Raw genomic sequence first — 8,794 nt, forward strand, 5'->3', positions numbered from 1 at the left:
AGCAACTGCCAGTGTTCCCTCCTGCAAGGGCATCAGTTACCAGTGGTTAGTTACCTTTGTTGTGCCTGATCTGGATCATATGAAAGCAAGCCTCAGCCGAGGAGCCCCCGCCCCACATCCTGACATCCTCTCCCCTATTAATTTTCACTTGGGCGTAAAACTCAACTCTGAGAGAATCGAAGTTGTGAACGATACTAATATAAAGACAAAAAGCAAAAAGCAAAAACCCTCACATTCAAATGGTAAGTTATGCTTTGTAAGAGGATTTTCATCTACTATCTCACCCAATCCTCAAGTAAGTAGCGTATAACCCTTACTTTACAGGCGTGTAACCCATTCACATCCATTTTTATTTTTTGAGACACTTACTCCGTCGCCCAGGCTGAAGTGCGGTGGCACGATCACAGCTCACTGCAGCCTCAACCTCCCAGGTTCGGGTGATCCTCCCACCTCAACCTCCCGAGTAGCTGGCAACTACAGATGTGCAACAACACAGCCTGAAGATTTTTAAGTTTTTTGTAGAGATGGGGTCTCACTATGTTGCCCAGGATGGTCTCTAACTCTTGGTCTCAAGGGATCCACTTCAGCCTCCCAAAGAGCTGGGATTACAGATGTGATCCACTGCACTCAGCCTAAGATCCATTTCTTAACAATGACAGTACCTGCACAATATACAAAAAGATGAAGGCATCCACTCAGAACCAGACCTCTTCTGCCAAACAAAAAAGGCCAAAAACGACTTCTTATTTCCTGTATTTCCAAGCGCTAACTACAGCATTGTGAAGGACAGAAACTGTAGGACTAAGGCGGTCACTAAAATGTCATTTATGGTTATACTGTAAGAAACGGCCATTGCAGAGGCCAATAGACTGCCAACTTTTGCTCAGTGACTCTGCATATCCTATGCCTTTTCCTCAGAGCTAACTCGCCTCTGATTTCTTAGTGACACAGTTTTCACATGTGCCAACAGGTTATAATCCGGTCTCACAGGCCTGAGAATCAGTCTGACTCATGAAGTGACTCTGCATACCTGTGTTCTGATTCATTCTGTACTAAGCTTACAAGGTTAACTGTTAAAGAACATCGTGAGGCTGGGCGCAGTGGCTCATGCCTGTAATCCCAGCAATTTGGGAGGCTGAGGCGGGTGGATCACCTGAGGGCAGGAGTTCGAAACCAGCCTGGCCAACATGGCAAAACCCCATCTCTACCAAAAAATACAATAATTAGCCAGGTGTGGTAGCACATGCCTGTAATCCCAGCTACGCGGGAGACTGAGACAGGAGAATTGCTTGGACCTGGGAAGCGAAGGTTGCAGTGAGCTGAGATTGCGCCATTGCACTCCAGCCTGGGCAACAAGCGTGAGACTCTGTCTCAAAAAAAAAAAAAAGAACATCATGATAAATCCAAAAGCAAACATTAAGTACTCTATCATCCTAGGGCTTTGATTCCAAAATTATACAAAGAGCACTGACATCTTAGAAACTTTGAGTGCTCAGATCTACCTATAATTTCCTCTGGACAAAGCTGAAGAATTTCCCTTCCTCACAATAAAGTGTCCCTGAGGTGCCAAAGCTACAAAAGAATGTGGCTTTTATTCTAAGATATACCAAACAATCTATATTTGGTATCTTCTCCTGTAGAAGAAAACTTTTGTAAAAATTTGACTTACATAGCTACTGTATTTAGTGTCACCTTTTAAAAAATTTTTGATTGATACATAATTGTACATATTTACAGTATACAATGGATACACTTTGCACTGATCGCAACAAATTAGCATATCCATCATCTTAAATAGTTATCATTTCTCTGTGATGAGAACATTCAAAAACCTCTCTTCCAACTGTTCTGAAATACACCATACACTGCTGTTAACCCTCGTCGTCTTCCGGTGCAACTGAGCACCAGAACGTACTCCTCCTACCTGTCACCTTGGACCTGCTGACCAATCTCTCTCCATCCCCTTCTCCCTCCTACCCTCCTCATCCTCTGGCAACCACTATTCCACTCTCTACTTCCAGGAGAACAACTTTTTAGATTAGACGAGTAATAGCATGTGACAGCTGTCTTTCTGTGCCTGGCTTACTGCACTTAATGTAACATCTTCCAGGTTCACCCATGTTGCCAAAACTGAAAGAATTAAGGTTGAATTGTATTCCACAGTGTATACACATACTGTTATCTTCAGCCATTAATCTGTTGATGGACATTTTTTTTAAGACAGAGTCTTACTCTCTGTCGCCCAGGCTGGAGTGCAGTGTCATGATCTTGGCTCACTGCAACGTCTGCCTCCCAGGTTCAAGCGATTCTCCTGCCTCAGCCTCCTGTGTAGCTGGGATGACAGGCTCAGATCACCACGTCTGGATAATTTTTGTATTTTTAGTTAGATGGGGTTTCGCCATGATGGCCAGACTAGTCTCAGACTCCTGGCCTCACGTGGTCTGTGCACTTCGGCCTCCCAAAGTACTGGAATTACAGGCATGAGCCACCGTGCCCAGCTGTTGATAGACATTTAAGTTGACTCCATATCTTGGCTATGAATAGCACTGCAATAAATAGAGGAGTGCAGATACCGCTTCGATGCACTGATGGCATTTCCTCTGGATGTATACTCAGTATCGGGATGGCCTGATCACATGGTAGTTCTATTTTTAGCTTTTTAAGGAACCTCCAAACTGTGTCGCATAATGAGAACCTCCGAACTGTGTCGCATAATGGGAACCTCTGAACTGTGTCGCATAATGGGAACCTCCGGACTATGTAGCATGATGGGAACCTCCAGACTATGTCGCATGATGGGAACCTCCGGACTATGTTGCATGATGGGAACCTCCGGACTGTGTCGCATGATGGGAACCTCCGGACTGTGCTGCACGATGCCTGTACTAACTTGCATTCCCACCAGCAGCGTATAAGGATTCCCTTTCCTCCCCATCCTCACCAACACTGGCTAACTTCCGATTTTTTTTTTTTTTTTTTTTTAATGTGGAGTGATTAGATTTGGTTTGCTAGTATTTTGTGAAGGATTTCTGCATCTATACTCATTGGGGGTACTAGCCTGCAGTTTTTTCTCTCGTGTCCCTCTCTAGTTTTGGTATCAGGATAATGTTGGCCTTGTAGAATGAGTATGGAGGAATTCTCTCTCCTTCCATTTTGTGGAATAATTTGGGAAGAACTGGTATTAGTTCTTCCTTAAAGGTGTGGTAGAATTCAGCAGTGACGACATCGGGCCCCGGGCTTCACTTTCATGGGAGACTTATTACTGATTCAATCTCATTACTCATTATTGGTCTGTCCAGGGTTTCTATTTCTTCATGATTGAGTATCGATAAGCTGTATGTGTGCAGAAATTTCTTCACTTCTTCTAGGTTTTCCAATTTGTTGGCACAGAGTTGCTCAAAACAGCCTCTAGTGATTCCTTGTATTTCTGTGCTGTCAGTTGCAATGTCTCCTTTTTGTCTCTGATTTTATTTATTTTGAGTCTTTTTTCCCCCTCGGTCTAGCTAAAGGTTTGTTAATTTTATCTTTTGAAAAAAACAACTCTTTTGTTAACCTTTTATATATATATATTTATATTTTTTAGTCTCTATTTCGTTTATTTCTGCTCTGATCTTTATTATTTTTTCCTTTTACTAATTATGGGTTTTGTTTATCCTGGTTTTCTAGTTTCTTGAGGTGCAACATTACGTTGAGATCTTTCTACTTTTTTGATGTAGATGTTAATTGCTATTAACTTCCCTCCTAGTACTACTTTTGCAGTCTCCCACTGTTTTGGTAGGCTGTGTTTCCATTGTCATTTGTCTCAATAAATTTTCTAATTCCTTCTTAATTCTTCATTGACCAACTGGTTGTTCAGGAGCATGTTGTGTAATTTCCAAGTATTTGTATAGTTTCCTAAGTTGTTCTTCTTATTGATTTCTAGTTGCATTGCATTGTAGTCACAAAAGATACTTGAATGGCTGGGTGCAGTGGCTCATGCCTGTAATCCCAGCACTTTGGGAGGCCGAGGTGGGCGGATCACTTGAGGTCAGGAGTTCAAGACCAGCCTGGTCAACATGGCGAAACCCCATCTCTACTAAAAATATAAAAAAATTAGCCAGGTGTGGTGGTGTGTGTGTGTAATCCCAGCTACACAGGAGGCTGAGGCAGGAGAACTGCTTGAACCCAGGAGGCAGAGGTGGAGCTGGGACTGCACCACTGCACTCCAGCCTGGGCGACAGAGTGAGACTCTGTCTCAGATAAATAAATAAATAAATAAATACTTGCTATGATTTCAATTTTTAAAAATTTGTTGAGACCTGTTTTGTGGCCTACCATATGATACCATATATCCTGGAGATGGTTCCATGTGCTGCTGAGAAGAATGTGTACCTGCAGTTATTGAGTAGAATGTTCTGTAGATGTCTCTGTTAAGTCCATTATAGGATACAGTTTAATGCTGCTGTTTCTTTGTTGATTTTCTGTCTGTATGATCTGTCCATTGCTGAAAGCAGGGTATCAGAGCTCTCGACTGTTACTGTATCAGTTTCTCTCCCCATCTACGTCTATTAATATTCACTTTGTATATTAAGGAGCTCCCATGTTGGATGCATGCATGCGCGCGCGCGCGCGCGCACACACACACACACACACACACACACACACACACACACAGACACAGTTATATCCTTTGTTGAATTGACCCTTCATCATTATACAATGACTTTGACTCTTCTTACAGCTTTGGATTTGAAGTCTATTTTCTCTGATATAAGTAAAGCTACTCCTGCTCTCTTTTGGTTTCCATTTGCATAGAGTATCTTTTTCCATCCCTTCCCGTTGAGTCTATGTATGTCCTCACACGTGAAGTGAGATTCTTGGAAGCAGCATATGGTTGGGTCTTATTTGGATGGTTTTTTAAAATTCATTCAGTCACTGTCTTTCATTTGGAGAATTTAACCCATTTACATTTAAGGTAATTATCAATAAGTCAGGTCTGTTACTTGTTTTCTAGTTTTTTACAGTTTCTTTCTTTCCATTACTTCCGCTGTGGCAGTTGACTTTCTCTAGCAGTGTGCTTTGAGTCCTTGCTTTTCAATTTTGGTGTGTCATAGGTTTTTGCTTTGTAGTCAGCATGGGGCTTACAAAACACATTTTGTAGTTATAAAAAGCTATTTTATTTATTTTTAATTTTTTTTTCTTGAGACATAGTCTCACTCTCACCCAGGCTGGACTACAGTAGCATAATCTCGGCTCACTGCAACCTCCACCTCCCAGGTTCACTTGATTCTTATGCCTCAGCCTCCTGAGTCGTTGGAATTAAGAGTTACAGGCCCCTGCCATTGCATGCAGCTAATATTTGTATTTTTGGTAGAGATGGGGTTTTACTATGTTGGCCAGGCCAGTCTCAAACTCGACCTCAAGTGATTCGCCCACCTCAGGTTCCCAAAGTGCTGGGATTACAGGTGTGAGCCACCATTCTACGCCCATAAAAAGTTATTTTAAACTGACAGCAACTTAAGTTTGATCATAAAGATAGTAAAAGAAACAAACAAAACCTATACTTTAACTCCATTCCTCCCCAAATCTGGAATTTTTGAAGTCCCATTTTACGTATTTTATATTGGCTATCTATTTAGTGTCTTCATCTTTTTAGGATCGTTTACCCAATGACACAATGATCAATATCAGAGAGTTGAAATACTAAATTCAACTGAAGCTCATACACAACGGTTTGATTAAACCATTATGCCTGAATCTTAGATGCAAGTAAACAGATCACAATGGAGAAATAAAATATCCTTTCCAGGTCAGGCGCAGTGGCTCACGCCTGTAATCCCAGCACTTTACAGGGCTGAGGCGGGTGGATCACCTGAGGTCGGGAGTTTGAGACCAACCTGACCAATGTGGAGAAACCCCGTTCTCTACTAAAAAAATACAAAAATTAGCCAGGCGTGGTGGCATATGCCTATAATCCCAACTACTCGGGAGGCTGAGGCAGGAGAATTGCTTGAACTCGGGAGGCAGAGGTTGTGGTGAGCCGAGATCACGCCATTGCACTCTAGCCTGGGCAACAAGAGTGAAACTCTGTCTCAAAATATATATGTATATATATATCCTTTCCCTATTCTTTAACCATGTTTTCAGCAGGTAAGGTCAGTTTTTCGTATTACCTGCTTGGTAATCGTTATTTGAATGGTATCACCCTGTATTCACATGTAATCTTTATATGAGCACAATCAAGACCTTGGAAGTGAACTGGTTCAAAGCAGCTCTTGGTAGAGAGCCACTTCCACAAGTATACAGAATGTTCTCCTTTAATCACCATAAATGAAATGCACCTCTTTCTAACCCTCTCACCCTATGCCTGGGTGGAACCAGGCCTAGTGGCAAGGGAGAGCATAACCCATCTCTATGTAAATCATTTTTATCAACTCACAATAAAGCCAATCTCAGAATAAAATCCCAACTACCTTCTTCTGGGAGGATCTTGACCACACCCCTCTTGGAAAGAGGAATAGAAATCACTTAAGTGACTCAAATAAGTATATCTAGGGAAAAACAGTTTTCCTAAATGCTAACTCAGTCTTAAGCTTACCATGTTATAAGTAACACTCAAGATTCAAATAAAAAGCTACAAAACTCTGTAAAGTATTACACTATACAACTACATACATAACTAAAACATAATCACTAAAAATATATGATATGTGCATATCTTATATATGATATATATGAAATATACGATAAATAGTAACTAAGTGAAAGTACTATGCAATTGCAAAGTGAGATTCAAGGTAAGAAATACACATTGGCCTATCTTCAATCCCCAAATACTCTTTTTAGTGGTAAAGGAAACAGTTTCAGCTTACTGGCATGTCCCTTCCACAGTGAGCTCTTTATCTGGGACAGGCCCATGGATCACAGCTGAAAGTCAGGTTGTCCCAAGTCAGGTAATGATTTGATCCCCGAAGCGGAGGAAGAAAGGTGTGATCTACACACGATGGAATATCATGAAAGAATGAGAACTTTTGACCAAAAAGTTTCTAAAGCTAATTATAGCATATTAAGGTATAAAAAGCAGAATGTAAAATCAGATTTATGATCTCAACATAAAAATATGAAAAGAAATAATATGTTAATAGGGGTTACCTTTGGTAATATGGGGGAATTGTAGAGGAGAGGGGAATTGTTTAGGCCTTTCCTGAGACGAGCAATTAATAAAGGATTGGTAGACTGGGTGTGGTAGCTTATGCCGGTAATCCCAGCACTTTGGGAGGCTAAGGCAGGTGGACTGCTTGAGCTCAGGAGTTCAAGATCAGCCTGGGCAACATGGCAAAATCCTGTCTCTACAAAAAAAACCTAAAAAATCCCTCCCCACAAAAAAAAAAAAAGGACCAATAATCTGAATAAACAAGAAGCTGGAAAGCCCCATAAAGGATTTTTAAAATACTCAAGTATCAAGGGCTTCTATGTTGAAACACTGTGGTCAGGCAAGTGTCCCTGGGACTTTGAATGCCAGAAATTTCTTCCTGGAAAGAAGTAATGTGTTCTTCCTCCAGGTAGAAAAGAATATAATTAAGTGAAATAATTATTGGTAACACTGAGGCAGCGAGACACTATCACATTTGTGTTTAATTTTTCTTCTTATCTGGCTATATATTTTGTTTTAATTATCTAGTATTTAACTTGCAGGCTATGTAGTTGAATATGCTTTTTATATAAATAATATGCTTTAAATAAAGAACATGCTTATAGGAAAAACATACTTGACTCTCTTATATAGTCTGTCAGCTCCAAGGCACCTGGGAGAATGTAACCATTGGCCAGTCCCATACATTTCACGGCTGACAGGAGAATCTTTATTTTTGTAGAGATGGGAGTCTTACTATGTTGCTGAGACTGGTCTCAAACTCTTGGGCTCATGCAATCATCTGCCTCGGCCTCCTAAAGTGCTAGGATTACAGACGTGAGTTACTGCACCCGGCCAAAGGAGAATCTTAATGTCTAGGAGGGAATAAGCAGTACCCGTAGGTGTGCTTTGTAACTTGATACCCATTTATCAAATGAGTAACATCAAATGTATAGAATTTCAACATTCAGTAGATTTAACATAAGGATGAAAAATCCCTTATGTCAGAAACCGAACCACCAACAAATTTCTTAGCACGGAGGTGAAGAATTCTCCATCATTGGCCCCAATCTAAATACCAGCTTTGTTGCTCGGTACTCCTCAGGTTAGGTACAGACACCTTATCACACGCTATTACAAACGTGCCAACCTCACTCCTACTGCCATGACCTTATGAATGCAGAGCTCTCCACCTGCAATGCCTCTTCGCACCCCATTCAGGGATTCAGGTCCAGCTCTAATTCAACTTTCTCTCAAAAGGTTCTAAATAATCTGACCCACTATAGCTCTTTTATTAGAACTCCAAAAGCATATGATGTCACTATACTATTCCTTCTAAAAATATTTTAAGACTGTTATTTAATATTATATAGCTTGTTTCCTGAAGGAAAGGGACTATGTATCTTCTATTTCTTTTGTATTTTATTTTTTATTTATATATATATGTGTGTGTGTGTGTGTGTATATATATATATATATATATATTTTTTTTTTTTTTTTTTTGATTGGGTCTCCTTGTCCATTTTTTCCCCTCAATTATTTGTGCTAGTGTACTTGCCTTCCATATAGAAAAGGACATGGAAAATGCTTTCAAAGGGCACAAGGCCCAGAGTTAGAATTGTCCTGGGAGGGTAGCCTCAGTGTTTCTTTAGAAGGGAAGCTCTGTTCTAGTTGGTTTGATTC

General features: G+C 40.6%; 1 protein-coding gene across 12 annotated transcripts in view; it reads right to left on the bottom strand.

The window, feature by feature from the left end:
- Positions 1–8,794, bottom strand: part of RUBCN (rubicon autophagy regulator) — a 74,599-nt gene that overhangs the window by 42,459 nt on the left and 23,346 nt on the right. The window contains exon 1 of one of the 12 annotated variants that reach the window (XM_017865512.1): positions 370–391. The exons of the other annotated variants lie outside the window; for them this stretch is intronic. The gene's annotated coding sequence lies outside the window, so the exon portion shown is untranslated. Of the gene's footprint in view, positions 1–369; positions 392–8,794 lie in introns of those variants that run through there. 12 annotated transcript variants of the gene reach the window in all.

Source organism: Rhinopithecus bieti, unplaced genomic scaffold (assembly GCF_001698545.2).
Source record: "Rhinopithecus bieti isolate Rb0 unplaced genomic scaffold, ASM169854v2 scaffold_83126, whole genome shotgun sequence".
Taxonomy (NCBI): Eukaryota; Metazoa; Chordata; class Mammalia; order Primates; family Cercopithecidae; genus Rhinopithecus; species Rhinopithecus bieti.